General features: G+C 32.7%; 1 protein-coding gene and 18 non-coding genes across 19 annotated transcripts in view; all 19 read left to right on the top strand.

Annotated features, from left to right (window-relative positions):
* Positions 1-23771, top strand: part of LOC137620639 (centromere protein F-like) — a 265316-nt gene that overhangs the window by 112993 nt on the left and 128552 nt on the right. The window lies entirely within an intron of this gene.
* Positions 259-332, top strand: TRNAN-GUU (transfer RNA asparagine (anticodon GUU)). Its single transcript has one exon. It is a non-coding gene; the product is annotated as a tRNA-Asn (tRNA).
* Positions 1864-1937, top strand: TRNAN-GUU (transfer RNA asparagine (anticodon GUU)). The gene has a single exon. It is a non-coding gene; the product is annotated as a tRNA-Asn (tRNA).
* TRNAN-GUU (transfer RNA asparagine (anticodon GUU)) lies at positions 2681-2754 on the top strand. The gene has a single exon. It is a non-coding gene; the product is annotated as a tRNA-Asn (tRNA).
* On the top strand, positions 3415-3488 carry TRNAN-GUU (transfer RNA asparagine (anticodon GUU)). The gene has a single exon. It is a non-coding gene; the product is annotated as a tRNA-Asn (tRNA).
* Positions 4142-4215, top strand: TRNAN-GUU (transfer RNA asparagine (anticodon GUU)). The gene has a single exon. It is a non-coding gene; the product is annotated as a tRNA-Asn (tRNA).
* Positions 4873-4946, top strand: TRNAN-GUU (transfer RNA asparagine (anticodon GUU)). Its single transcript has one exon. It is a non-coding gene; the product is annotated as a tRNA-Asn (tRNA).
* On the top strand, positions 5736-5809 carry TRNAN-GUU (transfer RNA asparagine (anticodon GUU)). Its single transcript has one exon. It is a non-coding gene; the product is annotated as a tRNA-Asn (tRNA).
* Positions 6504-6577, top strand: TRNAN-GUU (transfer RNA asparagine (anticodon GUU)). Its single transcript has one exon. It is a non-coding gene; the product is annotated as a tRNA-Asn (tRNA).
* TRNAN-GUU (transfer RNA asparagine (anticodon GUU)) lies at positions 8756-8829 on the top strand. Its single transcript has one exon. It is a non-coding gene; the product is annotated as a tRNA-Asn (tRNA).
* On the top strand, positions 10255-10328 carry TRNAN-GUU (transfer RNA asparagine (anticodon GUU)). Its single transcript has one exon. It is a non-coding gene; the product is annotated as a tRNA-Asn (tRNA).
* TRNAN-GUU (transfer RNA asparagine (anticodon GUU)) lies at positions 12565-12638 on the top strand. Its single transcript has one exon. It is a non-coding gene; the product is annotated as a tRNA-Asn (tRNA).
* On the top strand, positions 13504-13577 carry TRNAN-GUU (transfer RNA asparagine (anticodon GUU)). Its single transcript has one exon. It is a non-coding gene; the product is annotated as a tRNA-Asn (tRNA).
* Positions 16704-16777, top strand: TRNAN-GUU (transfer RNA asparagine (anticodon GUU)). Its single transcript has one exon. It is a non-coding gene; the product is annotated as a tRNA-Asn (tRNA).
* TRNAN-GUU (transfer RNA asparagine (anticodon GUU)) lies at positions 18645-18718 on the top strand. The gene has a single exon. It is a non-coding gene; the product is annotated as a tRNA-Asn (tRNA).
* TRNAN-GUU (transfer RNA asparagine (anticodon GUU)) lies at positions 19410-19483 on the top strand. The gene has a single exon. It is a non-coding gene; the product is annotated as a tRNA-Asn (tRNA).
* On the top strand, positions 20154-20227 carry TRNAN-GUU (transfer RNA asparagine (anticodon GUU)). The gene has a single exon. It is a non-coding gene; the product is annotated as a tRNA-Asn (tRNA).
* TRNAN-GUU (transfer RNA asparagine (anticodon GUU)) lies at positions 21198-21271 on the top strand. The gene has a single exon. It is a non-coding gene; the product is annotated as a tRNA-Asn (tRNA).
* Positions 21806-21879, top strand: TRNAN-GUU (transfer RNA asparagine (anticodon GUU)). Its single transcript has one exon. It is a non-coding gene; the product is annotated as a tRNA-Asn (tRNA).

The following is a 23771-nucleotide window of genomic DNA, read 5'->3' as shown; positions in this document are numbered from 1 at the left end:
GAAGGCGATTGTTAGATTACCTATTATTGCTGCAGATTCAAAGTTCTCTAATGTACATAGGGCTGCACAAAAAATATACGTCCTATTTATCAGTATATATAGAAAATTCTCGACTTAATTTGAATTCATGTCATATATACAAGTTTTGAAGTATATTTAAATCAACAGTCTGTAACTAGGAATCAACATTATTAGGAACTCACTGTTCAATTTGTATATTATTTCTATAAAATATCTGAATGGAAGATATTGTGCCAAGCCTCCATGGCACAATCGGTTAGCGCGTTCGGCTGTTAACCGAAAGGTTGGTGGTTCGAGCCCACCCGGGGGCGAAGCTTTTAATGGCGGTATACTGATGTTCAATGGTCATTGAACTCAACTTGACAGGTGTGACATACCTAACTAAGTTTCGCAATTGAAGGCTGAGGGAAGATTGTGATGAAGAAAAACGTTATTATGAGAAAATCATATGTAAATAGGAAGAGAAATCAAAGTTGCTGTTGTTGGTAATTTAGGTTATGGGGAACGTATGGGAATGGTTAAGTGGAGAAAATGAATAATTTTAATGTGAGGACAAGAACTGATTAGTGGGGTCAACGCAAAGTGTTATTCTTCTTTTGTTGAATTAATTTCGCAGATTCAGTTAATGATTTTGTAAAGGCTGCACTCTGAAACAGATTTTGAAGATAATAACCATTATCTAGTTTGAATTCAGTCATTTTTTGTCATTTCATTGATTTCTGACATCGTGGGATGCCAGGTCCAATTTAGATGATCAATTCGCAAAATGATTAAATCCAGGAATGTTTGGGATGCCATCACCAGTGAAGATGATTTTCAAATTACTTTATGTGGCTGCAGTTTTATAGATATTGTTGGTATTCACATGGATGCATGGAATTAATTAATCGTATTTTATCACACTGCAAAATCCGTAATTAATCAGACGTAATATACTTTATTCATCATCTGGCTCCATAATCATCCTGAATTGGATTTTTTTTCTTTTAGATTTTATCCGTAAGATTAAATTAAAACTCTTAATACTTTATATATACAGTTTCTTGTTAATAATTGACAGATTTTTTTTGTAAAATTGAGTCAATATTACAGTTCTGTGGTAAAATTTATTTTGAATGTTATATTTTTTTTTATTTATCTGTGTTTGTTTTTTATTTGTTTTTAATTTACTTCTATATTTGCTCAAACGACATTTACATATTTGATAATTAAAAAGGATATACGTTCCTTGTTTCCTACTTTCAAAGAATTCATCAGGATTTATACCAAATATTTTCATGAATTTTTTTTGGGGGGGAAGGTGTTACAAGTGTTACATATATGAATCGATACTTAATACTTCTTTATAGAGACTCAATTAATTTTCCTTGTCCATTTAAAGACCCTCTTCAATTCTCATTCAACTGAAAACTATCAGTAATTCATATTTAGATAGTTTGTGGACAAACACACTAACTTAAAGGAAAGTTAACAGGAATGGACACTTTAAATCCTCCCTATTGTATGTGACATGCATTTAGAGTGGAATTTATCCATTCTTTGCCTGATAAATAGAAAATTTGACGTATAGGGTCATGGAACTTTCAGAAATTTACAACTAAACGTAGCAAAACAGGTAAATAATGTAGAATGTAGCTCATTGCCTCTTCTTATGCTATACATTACAGAACGATTATCTGGTAAATGCTATTGATTAAGAAAAACTATAAATTGCAGACGTTTGAATACTTGCGTTGTCAATGTGATGATTATGCTTTATGTAGGGTAAGCATTCATTACAAACTTTCTGTTCAATACGCACATAATTTCTTTATTATTTCCGAATTTAAGATATTGCACCAAGCCTCCGTGGCACAATCGGTTAGCGCGTTCGGCTGTTAACCGAAAGGTTGGTGGTTCGAGCCCACCCGGGGGCGGAGCTTTTAAAGGCAGCATAATGGCGTAGATCAATGATGTTTAAAAATTAGTATGAATACAGGTACTATATGGGCTGACGCTGCAAAAGGTAGAGAATGTAATATGAGAAAATGAAATTTAAGAAAAGAAATTGAAGAAAGAACGAAACCTTCATGTCTATTTTGGTAACTTAGTATGATTGATAAAGCATAAATAGAAAAAAGGAGGGAAGAATTTAAAAGTGATAGGAAGCGGCTATTTCAAAGTTGATACAAAAACTGATAGAGTGAAAATTACCGTGCTCTTTGTCATAGCTTAGTTATTTTGATAAATAATTTTTCTGATTTAGTTTATGGTTTTGCGAATTATGCATTGATAAAGAGTGTCAGAAGAAATTGGCGATTGTCTGTTGTTAACTTCAGTTATCAATTTCTATATGTCATGTACAATATGAATCATGAATTCACATATTAACTAATATCGGGAATAGTCTTGAGACCATCAACATTAAAGTTGATTACCTTACGTGGTTACACTTTTAAAAGTTTTCTTATATACTAAAAGGTTCACAAAATATACCATAATATTCCTCACTATACATAGACAAATATGTACCTAATGGGACATGACGACATGTATACATCACAAGTTTTGAAGTATATATAAATCAGCACAGTCTGTAACTAAGAAACATCTTTATTACGAGCTCGCTGTTCAATATTCATATTTCCATAAAATATCTGAATGGAAGATATTGTGCCAAGCCTCCGTGGCACAATCGGTTAGCGCGTTCGGCTGTTAACCGAAAGGTTGGTGGTTCGAGCCCACCCGGGGGCGGAGCTTTTAAAGGCAGCATGACGAGGTTAATTGATGGTCGGTTTATAAGGTATAGTGACCTTGATCCTTAGTTGTTATATTATGAGGGCTGATATATCATGAAGTAGAGAGAGAATGTCAATGTATAGGGTAAAAGGGGGAATATGAGAAAAAAGAATAAAGTAAGGAGAAAGTGTGGGTGAGACCATATTGCTTATTTTGGTATCTTAGAATTATTGATATTCATCATTTTGGTGATGTAGTTCTTTATTTGTATAGTTATACGTTTAGAAGTAAATTTAGAAGGAAGTGAGGATTGTCTGGTATAAATTTCAGTAATCAATTCATGCATATACAGTTTAATTAATGAATTAATATATTACCTGCATCACAAATATTCTTGAGGCCGTCACCTCTAAAAGTGATTGTTAGTTTACGTTTTATAGCTGCAGATTCAGATTTCTCTAATGTACATAGATTTACACAAACTATATACGTCTTTTTCTATCAGTATATATAGAAAAATCTTGATTTGATTGGACTTGATATCAAATATACATTACATCATTTGAAGTATATTTAAATCAACATTCTGTAACTAGGAATCAACTTTATTAGGAACTCAGAGTTCAACTTTTATATTATTTCTATAAAATATCTAAATGGAAGCTATTGTGCCAAGCCTCCGTGGCACAATCGGTTAGCGCGTTCGGCTGTTAACCGAAAGGTTGGTGGTTCGAGCCCACCCGGGGGCGGAGCTTTTAAACGCAGCATAATGAGGTTGAGTGATGGTAGGTTTATAAGGTATAGTGAACTTGATTATCATCAAATGCTATATTATTAGGGCTAATACAACATGAGTTAGAGACAATGGCAGTGTAGAAAAAAAGGGATATTTGAGGGAAAAAAATGAAGGAGGAAGAGTGTGGGTGAGATAATCTTGCTTATTTTGGTAACTTAGAGTTATAGATATTGATCATTTTGCTAAAGTAGTTCTTTGTTTGAGTAATTATGCATTTATGAAGAGAGTGAGAAGGAAGTAAGGATTATCCGGTATAATCTTCAGTAATCAATTCATACATATGTACAGTTTAATTCATGAATTTATACTTCAACTGACATCACAAATATTCTTGAGGTCATCACCTCTGAAGGCGATTGTTAGATTACCTATTATTGCTGCAGATTCAAAGTTCTCTAATGTACATAGGGTTGCACATAAAATATACGTCCTTTTTATCAGTATATATAGAAAAATCTCAAATCAATTTGAAATGATGTCATATATACAAGTTTTGAAGTATATTTAAATCAACAGTCTGTAACTAGGAATCTACCTTATTAGGAACTCACTGTTCAATTTGTATATTATTTCTATAAAATATCTGAATGGAAGATATAGTGCCAAGCCTCCGTGGCACAATCGGTTAGCGCGTTCGGCTGTTAACCGAAAGGTTGGTGGTTCGAGCCCACCCGGGGGCGGAGCTTTTAAAGGCAGCATGATGAGATTGAATGATGGCCGGTTTATAAGGTATAGTGACAGTTGCTGTATTATGAGGGCTAATGCAACATGAGGTAGAGACAATGGCAGTGTAGAAGAAAAAAGGGATATTTGAGAAAAGAAAATAATGAAGGAAGAGTATGAGTGAGATCCTCTTGATTATTTTAGTATCTTAGAATTATTGAAATCCATCATTTTGGTGATATGGTTCTTTATTATAGTAATTTTGCATTCATTAAGAGAGTTAGAAGAGACTGAGGATTGTCTACCATAAATTTCATTAATCAATTCATTCATGTCACGCACAGTTTAACTCATGAATTTATACAATAACTGACATCGCGAATATTCTTGAGGCCATCACCATTGAAGGCGATTGTTAGATTACGTTTTATAGCTGCAGATTTAAAAGTTTTTTAATATACATAGGGTTTCACAAATTATATACATCTTTACTTTTTATCAGTATACATAGAATAATCTTGACTGAATTGGAATTGATGTCACATATAAATCACAAGTTTTGAAGTATATTTAAATCAGCTCAGTCTGTAACTAGGAGACAACCTTATTAGGAACTCGCTGTTCATTATCCATAATATTTCTATAAAATATCTGTATGCTAGTTAATGTGCGAAGCCTCCGTGGCACAATCGGTTAGCGCGTTCGGCTGTTAACCGAAAGGTTGGTGGTTCGAGCCCACCCGGGGGCGGTAACTTTTGAAGGTAGTATAATGATGAAAAAAGGTAAGAATGTAGAGGTGGAGGAAATGGCTAATTTTAAATTGGGAATTATATAGAAATTCTTTTTATAAATGAATAAATACTTTTGCTGATTCATTTCATAAATTAGTGACCTTGGAATTCCTCTCAGGTAGGATTACAGGTGCAGCTATATGAAGCAGGGAGAGAAGGGAATTTGAGAAAAAAAAAAAACATGAATTGTAGTTCACCGTCTTGGTCACTTAGAATTATTGATATGAGGCATAAATAGGTGAAGAATTTAGCCGAGGAATGATAGTTTGAACGTTACAATATTTTGTATCATATAGTGATTATTTATAAATAGATCAATTTCAAGATTCATTTCTTCATTTTTTAAATGATGCATTCCTAAAGAGAATTTGAAGATAATGATTGTTGTCTGAGTGGAATTCAGTAATCAATTCATATGTGGCATGTACAAAATGAACCGTGAGTTCACACATTAACTGACATCAGAAATATTTTTCAAGCCATCACCACCAAGATGATTGTCTAATTACCTTACAGTATATGGCTGCAGTTTTAAAGTTTAGTAATGTACAAAGGGGTAGACAAAATATACACATATATATTTTTTTATTATATGCAGAAAAATCTTTACTCAATAAAATGTGACACCAAGTTTTGAAGGGTTGTTAATTCAGCATACTGTAACCATGAAACCACTTTATTACAAACACGGTGGTCAATGTTCATATTATTTCTAGAAATTATCTGAGTGAAATAGCACATTCCATGCCTCCGTGGCACAATCGGTTAGCGCGTTCGGCTGTTAACCGAAAGGTTGGTGGTTCGAGCCCACCCGGGAACGGAGCTTTTAAAAGTAACACAGTGCAATTGGTTAATGGTATGATTATGAATTAGTGACCTTTGAACTCCTCTCAGGTAGGATTACAGGTGTAGCTGTATGATGTAAAGAGAGAAGGGAATTTGAGAAAAAAGAAATTAAATTGCAGGGAATTTTAGTCACTTAAAATGATTGATATGATGCATAAATGGGTGAAGAATTTAGTCAAGAAATGATAGTTTGAGCGTTATGTTGTTTTGTATCATATGGTGATTATTTATAAATATATCTATTTCATAATTCATTTCTTCCTTTTTTAAATGAGACATTCCCATAGGGGATTCGAAGATAATGATAAGTATAAACTTCAGTAATCAATTCATATCTATCATGTACAATTTGAACCTCTAGCTCACATATTAACTGACATCAGAAATATTCTTCAAGCCATCACCACCAAGATGATTGTCTAAGTACCTTTCAGTACAGTATATGGCTGCAGTTTTAAAGTTCTCTAATATGCAATGGGGTGGACAAAGAAATATTTTTCAGTATTATTATATGCAAAAAAACTCTTTACTCATTATGATATGACATCAAGTTTTGAAGTGTAGTTAATTCAGCATAGTCTGTAACTATAAAACAATTTTATTACGAACTTGGTGGACAATGCTCACATTATTTTTATAAATTATCGGAGTGAAACATTATATTTCACGCCTCCGTGGCACAATCGGTTAGCGCGTTCGGCTGTTAACCGAAAGGTTGGTGGTTCGAGCCCACCCGGGGGCGGAGCTTTTAATGACAACATAATGAGGGGGGGCTACTACATATGACTTAGGTGGCTATAGTTGTCATGTTAGAGCGTGGGAATTTAAAGGGACTGTTTGGAAAGGCATGAGATGAAATTAAAATACCGCAGACTCCTGTTGATAACTAAAATGATTGGCCTGGCAGATATTAGTCTAGCTGGAATTGTTGTTTGTTTGTTCATAGTAAATATAGAACACAGCGGACTTCTCTCTATCGATCTAAAACTTGCTTAGAAAATTGATGTTGGGTTTCATTTGATTAATATTAGTTTTTCGTCATATCTTTCGAGTCGATTGTAAAATGAATGCAATTGATAAGACTATTTTATCAGAATGGTTATTTTTCATTAAATATTGCATGCAAGCAAATGGGCAAGCATTAACCCAAGAACAGCATTAAGCTTTTATGCAATGCAATAATAAATCGGTAGATAAGTTTATGAACTAAATTAGTAAATTATCGTGTAAGAGAATAATCTACTAAAGGAACACATAGCTGTGCAAAGAATACACTGAGAATATTCTATTTCTAAGATAGAATCAAATGAAATTCTCTATTGTAATGGAAAGAGAATGTGGAACAATATAGAATCGTATGCTGAATTATTATATTATTCAATATATATACACACACACACACACACACACACACACACACACACACACACATATATATATATATATATATATATATATATATATATATATATATATATATATATATATATATATATATATATATATATATATACTTTGTTGCACTGTATACACACATATATACAGTATGTATATATATAAATATATATATATATATATATATATATATATATATATATATATATATATATATATATATATATATATATATATATATATGTGTGTGTGTGTGTGTGTGTGTGTGTGTGTGTGTGTGTGTTTGTATACAGATAGATAAATAAATGTGTGCATTTATTTATGTAAATGCAAAATCATTTATTTCATGATATGCTGAGATGAGATAGAGAAAGTATATTTAGTCAAGCTTCATTATTATTATTATTGTTGTTGTTGTTGTTGTTGTTGTTGTTTTTATTATTATTATTTTTATTTTTATTGTTATTTTTATTAATTTTTTATTATTGTTATTTTTTTTATCATTATCATTATTATTATTATTATTATTATTATTATTATTATTATTATTATTATTATTATTATTATTATTAGAAAGCGGGGATTGACCAGACCAATTATTCTTCTTAAGTCACTTAAGAAAGTATTGATTATGATCCAATATCATATTTTAGTAACTGCAGAAACAAGTCAGTACTGAACGATAGGAAAAAAAGCTTACAAGTTATAAACTCACACTCGTATAAAACTCTTCTTTTCTTTCTCTTGGTCGTTAATTCAAAACACTTGGAAGGAGACGTCCAAAACACCGAGAAAATCCGGAAATTTATGAATGGAAAAAATTGAGAATGTAGAAAATATGTAAATGTAAAGTATCTTCCAATTAATTTTCAATTTTGATAATCCTTTTATTCATACTGCTAAGAGGAAAGTTGGAAGCAAAGGATGACTGTCTCAATGTCTATTATGAAATTCAGTGATTAAATCATAGATTTGCTGGCATCTGACCATCTTGGTGCCATCATCTATGATGGTAAAATTACCTTGCAGTTTCTAAGTTCTCCTCTTTTTACATATGAATATCTTTAATATACTCACGCAAATATTTTTGTAATCAAATATGATGTTTACTGTATATTCATGGCTTAAGAATCTACCAATAACCCTTCCCTTAATTAAAAGAGGAAAATCCTGGATTCTTCCTTACTCTTCTGGGCCCCTCTGACCAACAACGCTAAACCTCAATGCTTATTTTGATAACCATCGATAATATATATATATATATATATATATATATATATATATATATATATATATATATATATATATATATATATATATATATATATATATATAAAATCAATTTGTGAAGAAAATTAAAATTCACTCATCCATGGTTTAAAGATAAATCTAGAAAGAAAAACAGGTAAATACGATAAAGAGTTGTTAAACTTCCTTTATTTCTTGAGTGCATAATCAACAAGATCTTGCTACTCAGTGCACACTTGATTTGCTTAAAGATTCTAAGTGAGCGTCATTTTGTCATGCCTCCGTGGCACAATTGGTTAGGGCGTTCGGCTGTTAACCGAAAGGTTGGTGGTTCGAGCCCACCCGGGGGCGGAGCTTTTGATGGTGTCATGATGAGGTAGATTAATGGTTTGATTATATGGGGGGGGGGGTGTTGGTGAACTTGTCATTCACCTTGGATACAGAAAGATGATACAGCCTAACGTAGTATTAGATGAGAAAAGAAATTGGAGAACTTGGCGAACAAATGGGAAAATTTAGAGGTTGAGAAAATTGCTGATAATAAAGTGAGGAAAGGAACTCACTGTGACCGTTGTAATGTTGTTCTGCTTCATTTTATGATTCTTATAATAGATTTATAATTTGTCTCATTCATTTCATCATTTAATGAATGGTGCAATCCAAAAGAGAATTTGAAGGTGATGATTATTGTCTGATGATATTCTTCAGCAATCAATTCATAGATGTCGTGCACAAATTAAACCAAATTGACAAATTAATTGACATCAGGAATATTCTAGGGACTATTACCACTGGAGATGATTGTCAAATTACCTTTTAAGGCTAAAGTTTAAAGTTCTCCAATATACAGAGGAACAAAGAAGTGAGCAAAATATATACATCTAGATTTTCCATCAATATATACAGAAAAATCTACTTAGTGGGATGTAATTATTATTGTTATTATTAATAATGATAATAATAATACTATTATTATTATTATTATTATTATTATTATTTTTATTTTTATTTTTATTATTATTATTACTAGCTAAGCTACAACCCTAGTTGGAAAGGCAAGATGCAATAAGTTCAAGGGCTCTAACAGGGAAAAATAGCCCTAGTGAGGCAAGGAAATAAGGAAACATCAAGTTTTGAAGTATATCTAAATCAACACACGCCTGTAACAAGAAAACAAATATATTATGATGTAAAGAGAGAAAGGAATTTGAGAAAAAAGAAATTAGATTGCAGGGAATCTTAGTCACTTAAAATTATTAATATGATGCATAAATGGGTGAAGAATTTAATCAAGAAATGATAGTTTGAGAATTATGTTGTTTTGTATCATATGGTGATTATTTATAAATATATCAATTTCATAATTAGGTTCTTCGTTTTTTAAATGAGACATTCCTATAGGGAATTCGAAGATAATGATAAGTATGAACTTCAGTAATCAATTCATATAAATCATGTACAATTTGAACCTCTAGTTCACATATTAACTGACATCAGAAATATTCTTCAAGCCATCACCACCAAGATGATTGTCTAAGTACCTTACAGTATATGGCTGCAGTTTTAAAGTTCTGTAATATGCAAAGGGGTGGACAAAAAATATTTTTCATTATTATTATATGCAAAAAAACTCTTTACTCATTATGATATGACATCAAATTTGGAAGTGTAGTTAATGCAGCATAGTCTGTAACTATGAAACAATTTTATTACGAACTTGGTGGACAATGTTCATATTATTTTTATAAGTTATCGGAGTGAAACGCAATTTCGCATGCCTCCGTGGCACAATCGGTTAGCGCGTTCGGCTGTTAACCGAAAGGTTGGTGGTTCGAGCCCACCCGGGGGCGGAGCTTTTAATGACAACCTAATGAGGTGGGGCTACTACATATGTCTTAGGTGGCTATAGTTGTCATGTACAGTTAGAGCGTGGGAATTTAAAGGGACTGTTTGGAAAGGCATGAGATGAAATTAAAATACCGCAGACTCCTGTTGATAACTAAAATGATTGGCCTGGCAGATATTAGTCTAGCTGGAATTGTTGTTTGTTTGTTCATAGTAAATATAGAACACAGCGGACTTCTCTCTATCGATCTAAAACTTGCTTAGAAAATTGATGTTGGGATTCATTTGATTAATATTAGTTTTTCGTCATATCTTTCGAGTCGATTGTAAAATGAATGTAATTGATAAGACTATTTTATCAGAATGGTTATTTTTCATTAAATATTGCATGCAAGCAAATGGGCAAGCATTAACCCAAGAACAGCATTAAGCTTTTATGCAATGCAATAATAAATCGGTAGATAAGTTTATGAACTAAATTAGTAAATTATCGTGTAAGAGAATAATCTACTAAAGGAACACATAGCTGTGCAAAGAATACACTGAGAATATTCTATTTCTAAGATAGAATCAAATTAAATTCTCTATTGTAATGGAAAGAGAATGTGGAACAATATAGAATCGTATGCTGAATTATTATATTATTCAATATATACACACACACACACACACACACACACACACACACACATATATATATATATATATATATATATATATATATATATATACATATATACTTTGTTGCACTGTATACACACATATATACAGTATGTATATATATAAATATATATATATATATATATATATATATATATATATATATATATATATATATATATATGTGTGTGTGTGTGTGTGTGTGTATGTGTGTGTGTGTGTGTGTTTGTATACAGATAGATAAATAAATGTGTGCATTTATTTATGTAAATGCAAAATCATTTATTTCATGATATGCTGAGATGAGATAGAGAAAGTATATTTAGTCAAGCTTCATTATTATTATTATTATTATTGTTGTTGATGTTGTTGTTGTTTTTATTATTATTATTTTTATTTTTATTGTTATTTTTATTAATTTTTTATTATTGTTATTTTTTTTATCATTATTATTATTATTATTATTATTATTATTATTATTATTATTATTAGAAAGCGGGGATTGACCAGACCAATTATTCTTCTTAAGTCACTTAAGAAAGTATTGATTATGATCCAATATCATATTTTAGTAACTGCAGAAACAAGTCAGTACTGAACGATAGGAAAAAAAGCTTACAAGTTATAAACTCACACTCGTATAAAACTCTTCTTTTCTTTCTCTTGGTCGTTAATTCAAAACACTTGGAAGGAGACGTCCAAAACACCGAGAAAATCCGGAAATTTATGAATGGAAAAAATTGAGAATGTAGAAAATATGTAAATGTAAAGTATCTTCCAATTAATTTTTAATTTTGATAATCCTTTTATTCATACTGCTAAGAGGAAAGTTGGAAGCAAAGGATGACTGTCTTAATGTCTATTATGAAATTCAGATATTAAATCATAGATTTGCTGGCATCTGACCATCTTGGTGCCATCATCTATGATGGTAAAATTACCTTGCAGTTTCTAAGTTCTCCTCTTTTTACATATGGATATCTTTAATATACTCACGCAAATATTTTTGTTATCAAAAATGATGTTTACTGTATATGCATGGCCTAAAAATCTACCAATAAACCTTCCCATGAATAAAAGAGGAAAATCCTGGATTCTTCCTTACTCTTTTGGGCCCCTCTGACCAACAACGCTAAACCTCAATGCTTATTTTGATAACCATCGATAATATATATATATATATATATATATATATATATATATATATATATATATATATATATATATATATATATATATATATATGTATGTTTATATATATATATATATATATATATATATATATATATATATATATTATATATATATATGCATATATATATATATATATATATATATATATATATATATATATATATATATATATATATATATATATTTACACACATATATAATCAATTTGTGAAGAAAATTAAAATTCACTCATCCATCGTTTAAAGATAAATCTAGAAAGAAAAACAGGTAAATACTTTAAAGAGTTGTTAAACCTCCTTTATTTCTTGAGTGCATAATCAACAAGATCTTGCTACTCAGTGCACACTTGATTTGCTTAAAGATTCTAAGTGAGCGTTATTTTGTCATGCCTCCGTGGCACAATTGGTTAGCGCGTTCGGCTGTTAACCGAAAGGTTGGTGGTTCGAGCCCACCCGGGGGCGGAGCTTTTGATGGTGTCATGATGAGGTTGATTAATGGTCTGATTGTATGATGGGGGGGGGGGGTGACCTTGTCATTCACCTTGCATGTGTAGAAAGATGATATAGTATTAGATGAGAAAAGAAATTGGAGAACTTGGCAAACAAAGGGGGAAATTGAGAGGTTGAGAAAATTGCTAATTATAAAGTGAGGGCAGGAACTCACTGTGACCGTTGTAATGTTGTTCTGCTTCGTTTAATGATTCTTATGATAGATTTATAATTTGTCTCATTAGTTTCATCATTTAATGAATGGTGCATTCCAAAAGAGAATTTGAAGGTAATGATTGTTGTCTTTTATTAACTTCAGTAATCAATTCATAGATGGCATGTACAAATTAAACCAAATTGACATATTAATTGACATCAGGAATATTCTAGGGACTATTACCACTGGAGATGATTGTCAAATTATCTTATATGGCTACAGTTTAAAGTTCTCCAATATACAGAGGAACAAAGAAATGAGCAAAATATATACATCTATATTTTCCATCAATATATGCAGAAAAATCTACTTAGTGAGATGTAATTATTATTGTTATTATTAATAATGATAATAATATTATTATTATTATTATTATTATTATTATTATTATTATTATTATTACAAGCTAAGCTACAGCCGTAGTTGGAAAGGCAAGATGCAATAAGTTCAAGGGCTCTAACAGGGAAAAATAGCCTAGTGAGGCAAGGAAATAAGGAAACATCAAGTTTTGAAGTGTATCTAAATCAACACACGTCTGTAACAAGGAAACAAGTATATTATGAACTTTTTCAGTGTTCATATTATTTCTATAAATCATGTGAATGAAAGATAAAATGTCAAGCCTCCGTGGCACAATCGGTTAGCGCGTTCGGCTGTTAACCGAAAGGTTGGTGGTTCGAGCCCACCCGGGGGCGGTAGCTTTTAAAGACTATCCTATGAGGTGGAGGTTTACAAGTACAGAGTCGTCTCAGTGTAGCCATATTGTAATTGCCATATTAGGGAAATCCATTGTATAGAAGACGTTGGAACGTATTTAAAGGGAATGTTGAGAACTTTGGAAGGACACAAGATGAAATGAAAATACCGCTGACACTCATCTTGCTCTGCTCATAGCTTAAATCAATCAATGATCCCCTCCTCTTCATTTGAAAGAGAAAAAATCCTGGATTCATCTTTACTCTTTGGGTCCCTTTATCCAACGGCGCCAAACCTCAATATTTATTTTGATAACCAATGCTCATATTTTCTTTAGATATATTCTGGATATATAGCGAAGTAAAGAAGCAAATAGATATAGACGGATATATGAATTCTGGTAGGGTCATATATATATATATATATATATATATATATATATATATATATATATATATATATATATATATATATATATATATATATATATATATATATATATATATGTGTGTGTGTGTGTGTGTGTGTGTGTGTGTGTGTGTGTTTTGAATGACTTTTGGTAAGAGTAATTTTATCCCTGGTAAATTTTTGCGGAAAATTAAAATTCCTCCATCCAAGGTCATCCATGTTTTGAATGTAAAGCGATATAGAAAAATAGGTAAATACAAAACACGTTGATCATTGCCTTCTCCTCTTGTGTGCATATTCATCAAGATCTTGCCAGGCAATGCACACCATATTTGTTTAAAACAACCAAGAGAGACTTAACATGCCATGCCTCCGTGGCACAATCGGTTAGCGCGTTCGGCTGTTAACCGAAAGGTTGGTGGTTCGAGCCCACGCGGAGCTTTTAATGGGGTAAGGATGAAGTTGATTAATGGCCTGATTACCTTGATATTCACCTTGGATACAGGTGCTAAAGAGGGATGATGCAGCATAAGGTAGACATAATAGTAATTAGTTGAGAAAACAAAACTGGAGAAATTGGCTATGAAAGGGAAAAATTTTGAGGTGGAGAAAATGGCCAATTATAAATTGAGGACAGGAACTCAATGTGACTGTTATAATATTGCTCTGCACCCTGATTCTTATGATAAATTTATCTGTCTGCTAATTCATTTTTCATTCAATGAAGGGTGCATTCCAAAAGAGAATTTGAAGATAATGATTGTTGTCTGATATTAACTTCAGTAGTCAATTTATAGATGGCATGTCCAGATTAAACCAAATTGACATATTAATTGACATCAGGAATATTCTAGGGACTATTACCACTGAAGAGGGTTGTCAAATTACTTTATAAGGCTAGAGTTTAAATTTCTCCAATATACAGAGGAACAAAGAAGTAAACAAAATATATACATCTATATTTTTCATCAATCTATGCAGAAAAATCTACTTAATGGGACGTAACATCAAATTTTGAAGTCTATCTAATTAGCATACCTCTGTAACAAGAAAACAAGTTTGTTATAAACTCCCTATTCAATGCTTATATTATTTCTATAAATAATCTGAATGAAAGGAAGTGTGCTAATCCTCCATGGCACAATCGGTTAGCGCGTTCGGCTGTTAACCGAAAGGTTGGTGGTTCGAGCCCCTCCCTGGGTGGTAGCTTATAAAGACTACGTAATGAGGTGGAAGTTTACAAGTTATAGTTGTTAATTGAGTCGTCTTAGTGAAGCCATATTGTAGATGCCATATAAGGGATATTCTTTTATAGAGGACTTTGGAATGTATTTAAAGGGAATGCGTAGAACTTGGAAAGGACACAAGATAAAATGAAAATGACACTCTTGTTATATTCATAGCATAACCCTGTCCTCTTCAAATGAAAGAGAAAAAAATTCTGGATTATTCCTTACTCTTTGGGTCCCTTTATCCAATGATGCCAAGACTAAATATTTTATTTTGATAACCAATGCTAATATTTCCTTTAAATATATTCTGGATAAATAGCCAAATAAAGAAGCAAACGGATATACACGGATACCTAAATTCCTGTGAGGTCAGTCGCATAATTACTTATAAATAGATTTTTATATAGATATACAAACACAGATATATATATATATATATAAATATATATATATATATATATATATATATATATATATATATATATATATATATATATATATATATATATATATATATATATATTTACGAATATGTATGTATGTATGTATGTGTGTGTTTGTGTGTGAGTATTGAATGACATTTATCTAGAGTAATTTTTATTTTTGGTGAATTGTGACATCCATGGTCATTCATGTTTTAAATGTAAATCTAGATAGAAGAATGGGTAAATAGGAAAGAGTTGATCATTGCCTTCTCCCCTTATATGCATATTCATTAATGTCTTGCTAACCAATGTACACCCGATTTGTTTAAAACATCTTAGTGAGGCTCATTGTGCCAAGCCTCCGTGGCACAATCGGTTAGCGTGTTCGGCTGTTTACCGAAAGGTTGGTGGTTCGAGCCCACCCGGAAGCGGAGCTTTTAATGGTGATAGGATGAGGTTGATTAATGGTCTGATTATATGGCGGTGACCTTGACCTTCACCTTGGATACAGGTGCTAATGAGGGATGATACAACAAGAGAAATTGGTGAAGAAAGGGAAAAATTCAGATGTTGAGAAAATGTTTAATTATAAAATGAGGACAGGATCTCAGTGTGACCGTTGAAATGTAGTTCTGCATCTTTTTATGATAAATTTACCATTTTGCTAATTCATTTAATGAATTGTGCATTCCAAAAGAGAATTTGAAGATAATGATTTTTGACCGATTTTTTATCAATTCAAATTAAAACAAATTCACATATTAATTAACATCAGGAATATTCTTGAGGCCATCATCACTGAAGATGATTGTCAAATTATCTTATATGGTTGCATTTTAAACTTATCCAATATACAAAGGAACAAAGGAGTAAAAAAATATATATATTATATTTTTCATCAATCTATGCAGAAAAATCTACTTAATGAGACGTAACATCAAATATTGAAGTGTTTCTAAATCAACACACATCTGTGACTAGAAAACAAGTTTATTATGAACTCCCTATTCAATGTTTATATGATTTCTATAAATGATTTGAATGAAATGTATTGTGCCAAGCCTCCGTGGCACAATCGGTTAGCGCGTTCGGCTGTTAACCGAAAGGTTGGTGGTTCGAGCCCACCCGGGGGCGGTAACTTTTAAAGACTATCTAATAAGCTTGCTTGTTAGTTAGATTGTCCAGCCTTGTGCAAGACACGGGCTCTTGCGTTGGCAGGTTTACAAGTTATAGTTGTTAATTGAACAGTCGTTTCATTGTAGCCATATTGTAGTTGCCATATCAGGGATATCTATTGTATAGAGGACTTTTGAATGTATTAAAGGGAATGTTGAGAGCAAATGAAAATACTGGTGATACTCTTGTTGCTATGTTCATAGCATAAACCTCTATCAATCATCCTCTCCTCTCCAAATGAACGAAAAACCAATCTTGGATTCTCCCTAAGGCGTGTTTACACGGCCGAACAGCTCGCCGAGCCCGGTTGTCGAACCTAGTTGTAGAACGGCTCGAAGAGTTTTTAGACAGTACATCGAACCTCAGTGTGCCTCGTGCTAAAACAACGTCTCTCGACCAGGACGATTTGATAGCCATTGCTCTAGCAGTGGCATTAAGAAGGAAAAAAAAGAGATCAAAGTGGACGAAGGATTAGCTACTAAAAAGAGAGAAATTTTCACACACCAAATTGCTTGTTGCTTTAAAATTAGAGCCAGATGACTGGTGCAATTATTTGCGTATGGATGAAGACACGTACATTGATGTACTGAATCGTGTCAGCCCTTTCATTACTTATGAAGATACAACTATTAGGAACGCCATAATTCCACATGGAAGACCAAGTGTCACTTGACACTATTTAGCAACAGGGAGGGCACTTAATGATCTAAAATATTCTGCCATCATTTCCACCAGCTCTTTGTCATCTATCATACCAGACACATGTGCTGGTATCTACAAGGTCCTTCACTAAGACTATCTAATGGAGTTTATTTTCTTCGTCACGGCGTCTCGTGTGCAGTGAAACTCGGGTTCTTTCAATGTTTTATGCAGAGCCGCTATTCCTTTGTTTCTGGCTATTTTATTGGAATAGACTTTTGATTTAACTTTCCATAAAGCTGGATGAGCCCGATATGCATGTATGAAAACAAGTACGACTTCCTTCACATTCTTGCTTTCATTAATGGCAGCAATTATTCATTTCTTTGATGATGTTTCCTCTAGCAGGTATAAATAACAACTGAGGTTCGATGCTCGACACCTGTTCACACGCTCACACTGTTCGTCAAACAATGTAGCTCCGCCCACAAAAGTCAAGATGAGCCTGATTTTCATCGAGCCGTTCGACGAGCGCGCTCGGCAACCAAATAGCCCGTTTACATGCTCGAACATCAATTCAAACACAGGGTTGTCGACCCAGGCTCGACAAGCTGTTCGGCCGTGTAAACCCCGCTTTACTCTTTGGGTCCTTTTATTCAACGGCGCTATACCTCAATATTTATTTTGATAACCAATGCTAATATTTTCTTTAGGTATATTCTGGATAAAAAGCCATATAAAGAAGCAAACAGATATAGACGTATACCTGAATTCTGGTGAGGTCAGTCACGTAATTACTTATAAATAGATTTTTATATATAGACATACAAACACACAGATATATATATATATATATATATATATATATATATATATATATATATATATATATATATATATATATATATATATATATTTATATATATATGTATGAGTGCATTTGTGTGTGTGTTTAGTGGATGACATTTAGCTAGAGTACATTTTTTTTGGTAAATTTGTGAGAAAAATTAAAATTCCGGCATCCATGGTCATTCATGTTTTAGTTGTAAATCTAGGTAGAAGAATAGGTAAATAGGAAATAGAGTTGATCATTGCCTTCTCCCCTTATATGCATATTCATTAATGTCTTGCTAACCAATGTACACCCGATTTGTTTAAAACATCTTAGTGAGACTCATTGTGTCAAGCCTCCGTGGCACAATCGGTTAGCGCGTTCGGCTGTTAACCGAAAGGTTGGTGGTTCGAGCCCACCCGGGGGCGGAGCTTTTAATGGTGACATGATTAGGTTGATTAATGGTCTGATTGAATGTGGGTGACCTCCACCTTCACCTTGGATACAGGTGCTAATGAGAGATGATACAGCATATGGTTGACGGAATAGTAATTAGATGACAAGAGAAATTGTAAAAATTGGTGAAGAAAGGGAAAAATTCAGAGGTTGAGAAAATGATTAATTATAAAGTGAGGACAGGAACTCAGTGTGAAATGTAGTTCTGTATCTTTTTATGATAAATTTACCATTTTGTTAATTCATTTTTTCATTTAATGAATGGTGCTTTCCAAAAGAGAATTTGAAGATAAGGATTTTTGTCTGATATTAACTTCAGTGATCAATTCATGGATATCATGTACAAATTAAAACAAATCATATGTTAATTATCATCAGGAATATTCTTGAGGCCATCATCACCGAAGATGATTGTCAAATTGCCTTATATGGTTACAATTTAAAGTTATCTAATATACAAAGGAACAAAGAAGTGAAAAAATATATAAATCTATATTATTCGTCAATGTATGCAGAAAAATCTACTTAATGGGATGTAACATCAAGTTCTGAAGTTTATCTAAATCAACAAACGTTTGTAACAAGAAAACGAGTTTATTATTAACTCCCTATTCAATGTTAAATTATTTCTGTAAATTATCTGAACGAAATGTGATTTGCCAAGCCTCCGTGGCACAATTGGTTAGCGCGTTCGGCTGTTAACCGAAAGGTTGGTGGTTCGAGCCCACCCGGGGGCGGTAGCTTTTAATGGTGGCATGATGAGGTTGATTAATGGTCTCAATATATGGCAGTGACCTTGACCTTCACTTCACCTTGGATACAGGTGCTATTGAGGGATGATACAGCATAAGGTAGACAGAATAATAATTAGACAAGAAAAGGAATTGGAGAAATTGCCCAAGAAAGGGAAAATATTGGAGGTGGAGAAAATGTCCGTTGATGTTGTTCTGTATTATTCAATGATTCTTATGATACATTTATCATTTTTCTCATTCATTTCTTCACTTAATGAATGGTGCATTCTGAAAGAGATTTTGATGATAATTAATGTTGTCTGGTATTAGAATTAGTTCATAGATGTTGGGAACAAATTAAACCAAATTGACATATTAAGTGACATCAGGAATATTCTAGGGACTATTACCACTGAAGATGATTGTCAAATTACCTTATATGGCTAAAGTTTAAAGTTCTTCAATATACAGAGGAACAAAGAAGTGAACAAAATATATACATCTATATTTTTCATCAATCTAGGCAGAAAAATCTACTTTATAGGACGTAACATCAAATTTTGAAGTCTATCTAAATCAACACACATCTGTAACAAGAAAAGTTTGTTATGAACTCCCTATTCAATGTTTATATTATTTCTATAAATGATCTGAATGACAGGTATTGCGCCAAGCCTCCGTGGCACAATCGGTTAGCGCGTTCGGCTGTTAACCGAAAGGTTGGTGGTTCGAGCCCACCCGGGGGCGGTAGCTTTTAAAGACTATTTAATAAGCTTGCTTGGTTGTTAGATTGTCCAGCCTTGTGCTGGACACGGGCTCTTGCATTGGCAGCCTGTAGTAGGTGGAGGTTTACAAGTTATAGTTGTTAATTGAACAGTAGTTTCATTGTAGCCATATTGTAGTTGCCATATCAGGGATATCTATTGTATAGCGGACTTCTGAATGTATTAAAGGGAATGTTGAGAGCAAATGAAAATACCGGTGACACTCTTGGTGCTATGTTCAGAGCATAAACCTCTATCAATCATCCTCTCCTCTCCAAATGAACGAAAAACAAATCTTGGATTCTCCCTTACTCTTTGGGTCCCTTTATCCAACGGCGCCAAACCTCAATATTTATTTTGATAACCAATGCTAATATTTTCTTTAGACATATTCTGGATAAATAGCCAAATAAAGAAACAAACAGATATAGACGTATACATGAATTCTGGTGAGGCCAGTCACGTAATTAATTATAAATAGATTTTTATGTATAGATATACAAACACACACACACACACACACGTAATTAATTATAAATAGATTTTTATGTATAGATATACAAACACACACACACACACACACACACACACACACACACACACACACATATATATATATATATATATATATATATATATATATATATATATATATATATATATATATATATATATATATATGTGTGTGTGTGTGTGTGTGTGTGTGTGTGTGTGTGTGTGTATTGGATGATATTTAGCTAGAGTACATTTTCTTTGGTAAATTTGTGAGGAAAATTAAAATTCTGATATCCATGGTCATCCATATTTTAAGTATAAATCTAGATGGAAGAATGGGTAAATAGGAAATAGAGTTGATCATTGCCTTCTCCCCTTATATGCATATTCATTAATATCTTGCTAACCAATGTACACCCGATTTGTTTAAAACATCTTAGTGAGACTTATCATTCCAAGCCTCCGTGGCACAATTGTTTAGCGCGTTCGGCTGTTAACCGAAAGGTTGGTGGTTCGACCCCACCCGGGGGCGGAGCTTTTAATGGTGGCATGATGAGGTTGATTAATGGTCTGCTTATGTGGCGGTGACCTTGACCTTGACCTTGGATACAGGTGCTAATGAGGGATATCAGCATATGGTAGACGGAATAGTAATTAGATGACAAGAGAAATTGGTGAAGAAAGGGCAAAATTCAGATGTTGAGAAAATGATTGATTATAAAGTGAGGACAGGAACTCAGTTTGATCGTTGAAATGTAGTTCTGTATCTTTTTATGATAAATTTACCACTTTGCTAATTCATTTTTTCATTTAATGAATGGTGCATTCCAAAAGAGAATTTGAATATAAGGATTTTTGTCTGATATTAACTTCAGTGATCAATTCATGGATGTCATGTACAAATTAAAACAAATCATATGTTAATTAACTTTAGGAATATTCTTGAGGTTCTGAAGTTTATCTAAATCAACAAACGTTTGTAACAAGAAAACGAGTTTATTATTAACTCCCTATTCAATGTTTATATGATTTCTATAAATGATCTGAATGAAATGTTTTGTGCCAAGCCTCCGTGGCACAATCGGTTAGCGCGTTCGGCTGTTAACCGAAAGGTTGGTGGTTCGAGCCCACCCGGGGGCGGTAACTTTTAAAGACTACCTAATGAGGTGGAAGTTTACAAGTTATCGTCTTTAAGATAACTGTCGTGTCTGTGTAGCCAAACCTCAATATTTATTCTGATAACTAATGCTCATATCTTCTTTAAAGATCATCGGATAAATGGCCAAATAAAGAAACAAACAGATATAAACGGATGCATGAATTTTGGTAGTCATTCACATATTACTTATAACTAGAAGATTTTTATATATAGACACACACCTATATATATATATATATATATATATATATATATATATATATATATATATATATATATATATATATATATATATATATATTTGTGTGTGTGTGTGTGTGTGTGTGTGTGTGTATTGAATGCCATTTAGTAAGAGTAAATTTTTCTTTGGTAAATTTGTGAAGAAAATTAAAATTCCTACATCCATGGCCATCCATTGTTTTAAATGTAAAGCTTGATAGAAGAATAGTTAAATACAAAATAGAATTGATCATTTTCTTCTCCTCGTGTGTGCATATGCATCAAGGTGATAGTAGTTGATGTACACCCGATTTGGTTAAAATATCTAAGTGAGTTGGTGAATAGTATGCCTTCGTGGCACAATCGGTTAGCGCGTTCGGCTGTTAACCGAAAGGTTGGTGGTTCGAGCCCACCCGGGGGAGGTAGCTTTTAATGGTGGCATGATGAGGTTGATTAATGGTCTGATTGAATGTGGGTGACCTTGACATTCACCTAGGATACAGGTACAGGTGCTGTTGATGGATGATACAGCGTAAGGTAGACAGAATAGTAATTAGATGAGGAAAGGAATTGCCCAAGAAAGGGAAAAAATTAGAGGTCGAGAAAATGTCGGTTGTAGTTGTTCTGGATTATTTAACGATTCTTATGATACATTTATCATTTATCTCATTAATTTCTACACTTAATGAATGGTGCATTCTGAAAGAGATTCACATATTAATTGACATCTGGAATATTCTTTAGGCTATCATCACTGAAGATGATTGTCAAATTGTCTTATAATGCTGCAGTTTAAAGTTATCTTATATACACCCAGCAACAAAACCGGTGTCGCCTGGCCAGACCTGACTTGGAGAGATCATGCCCCTCTTGCCCTGAAAGGTGGCCGACGTTAAACACCCGAGACATCGTTAGGATAGTTCGAATGTGAGGAGGAGGGAAATTACCGATATCACTCAAAGAAATGCGATGAAGAGAGAGAACTTTTTTATTCTTTTAAGAAATGTAATCTAAAATTATTTCGAAACTAAATCATCAAAAGATTTTATCATAACTTTTTATTTGAAATTTCCTATCCTATTTGTATATAAAATTTTCTTGAATAATATTGGAACTGACTATTCATATTATTATTCATAACACAGAAATATCCCTAGTTTGCATTTTCTTAAGCAATTCCTCTCTCTCTCTCTCTCTCTCTCTCTCTCTCTCTCTCTCTCTCTCTCTCTCTCTCTCTCTCTCTCTCTCTCTCTCTCTCTCCACATAATTTACACACTGTGGCATACGTATTATATGTAGTGGCTAATAATGTATCGTTTCAAATAGCACCTATTGGGTCACCAATCATTAATGATTAATAAGTGGCCTTTGTTCAAAATTTCGAAAGTAATGAGGTTTAAGGGTTTAGTTGTTAATTTCAGTGTTTTCCTTTGATTTTGATCATGAGCCACGAAGCTCGATGTGGTTGGGGTCAGCTTTTTTCACGGGCTACTTGGCTCAAGCCCTCTTAGAGAAAATAGTATTATTTGTTATATCAATTATATTAGTTTAAGGTTGGAGATTTAAAATGCATCATCAGTTAACATAACCTTTATTGTTTCAGAAGTGATTGGTGAAAATAAAATATGTGAAATGACATGCAATGAAAGTTTAT

Source organism: Palaemon carinicauda, chromosome 27 (assembly GCF_036898095.1).
Source record: "Palaemon carinicauda isolate YSFRI2023 chromosome 27, ASM3689809v2, whole genome shotgun sequence".
NCBI classification, from domain to species: Eukaryota; Metazoa; Arthropoda; class Malacostraca; order Decapoda; family Palaemonidae; genus Palaemon; species Palaemon carinicauda.
This window is presented reverse-complemented; position numbering and strand designations above follow the sequence as displayed.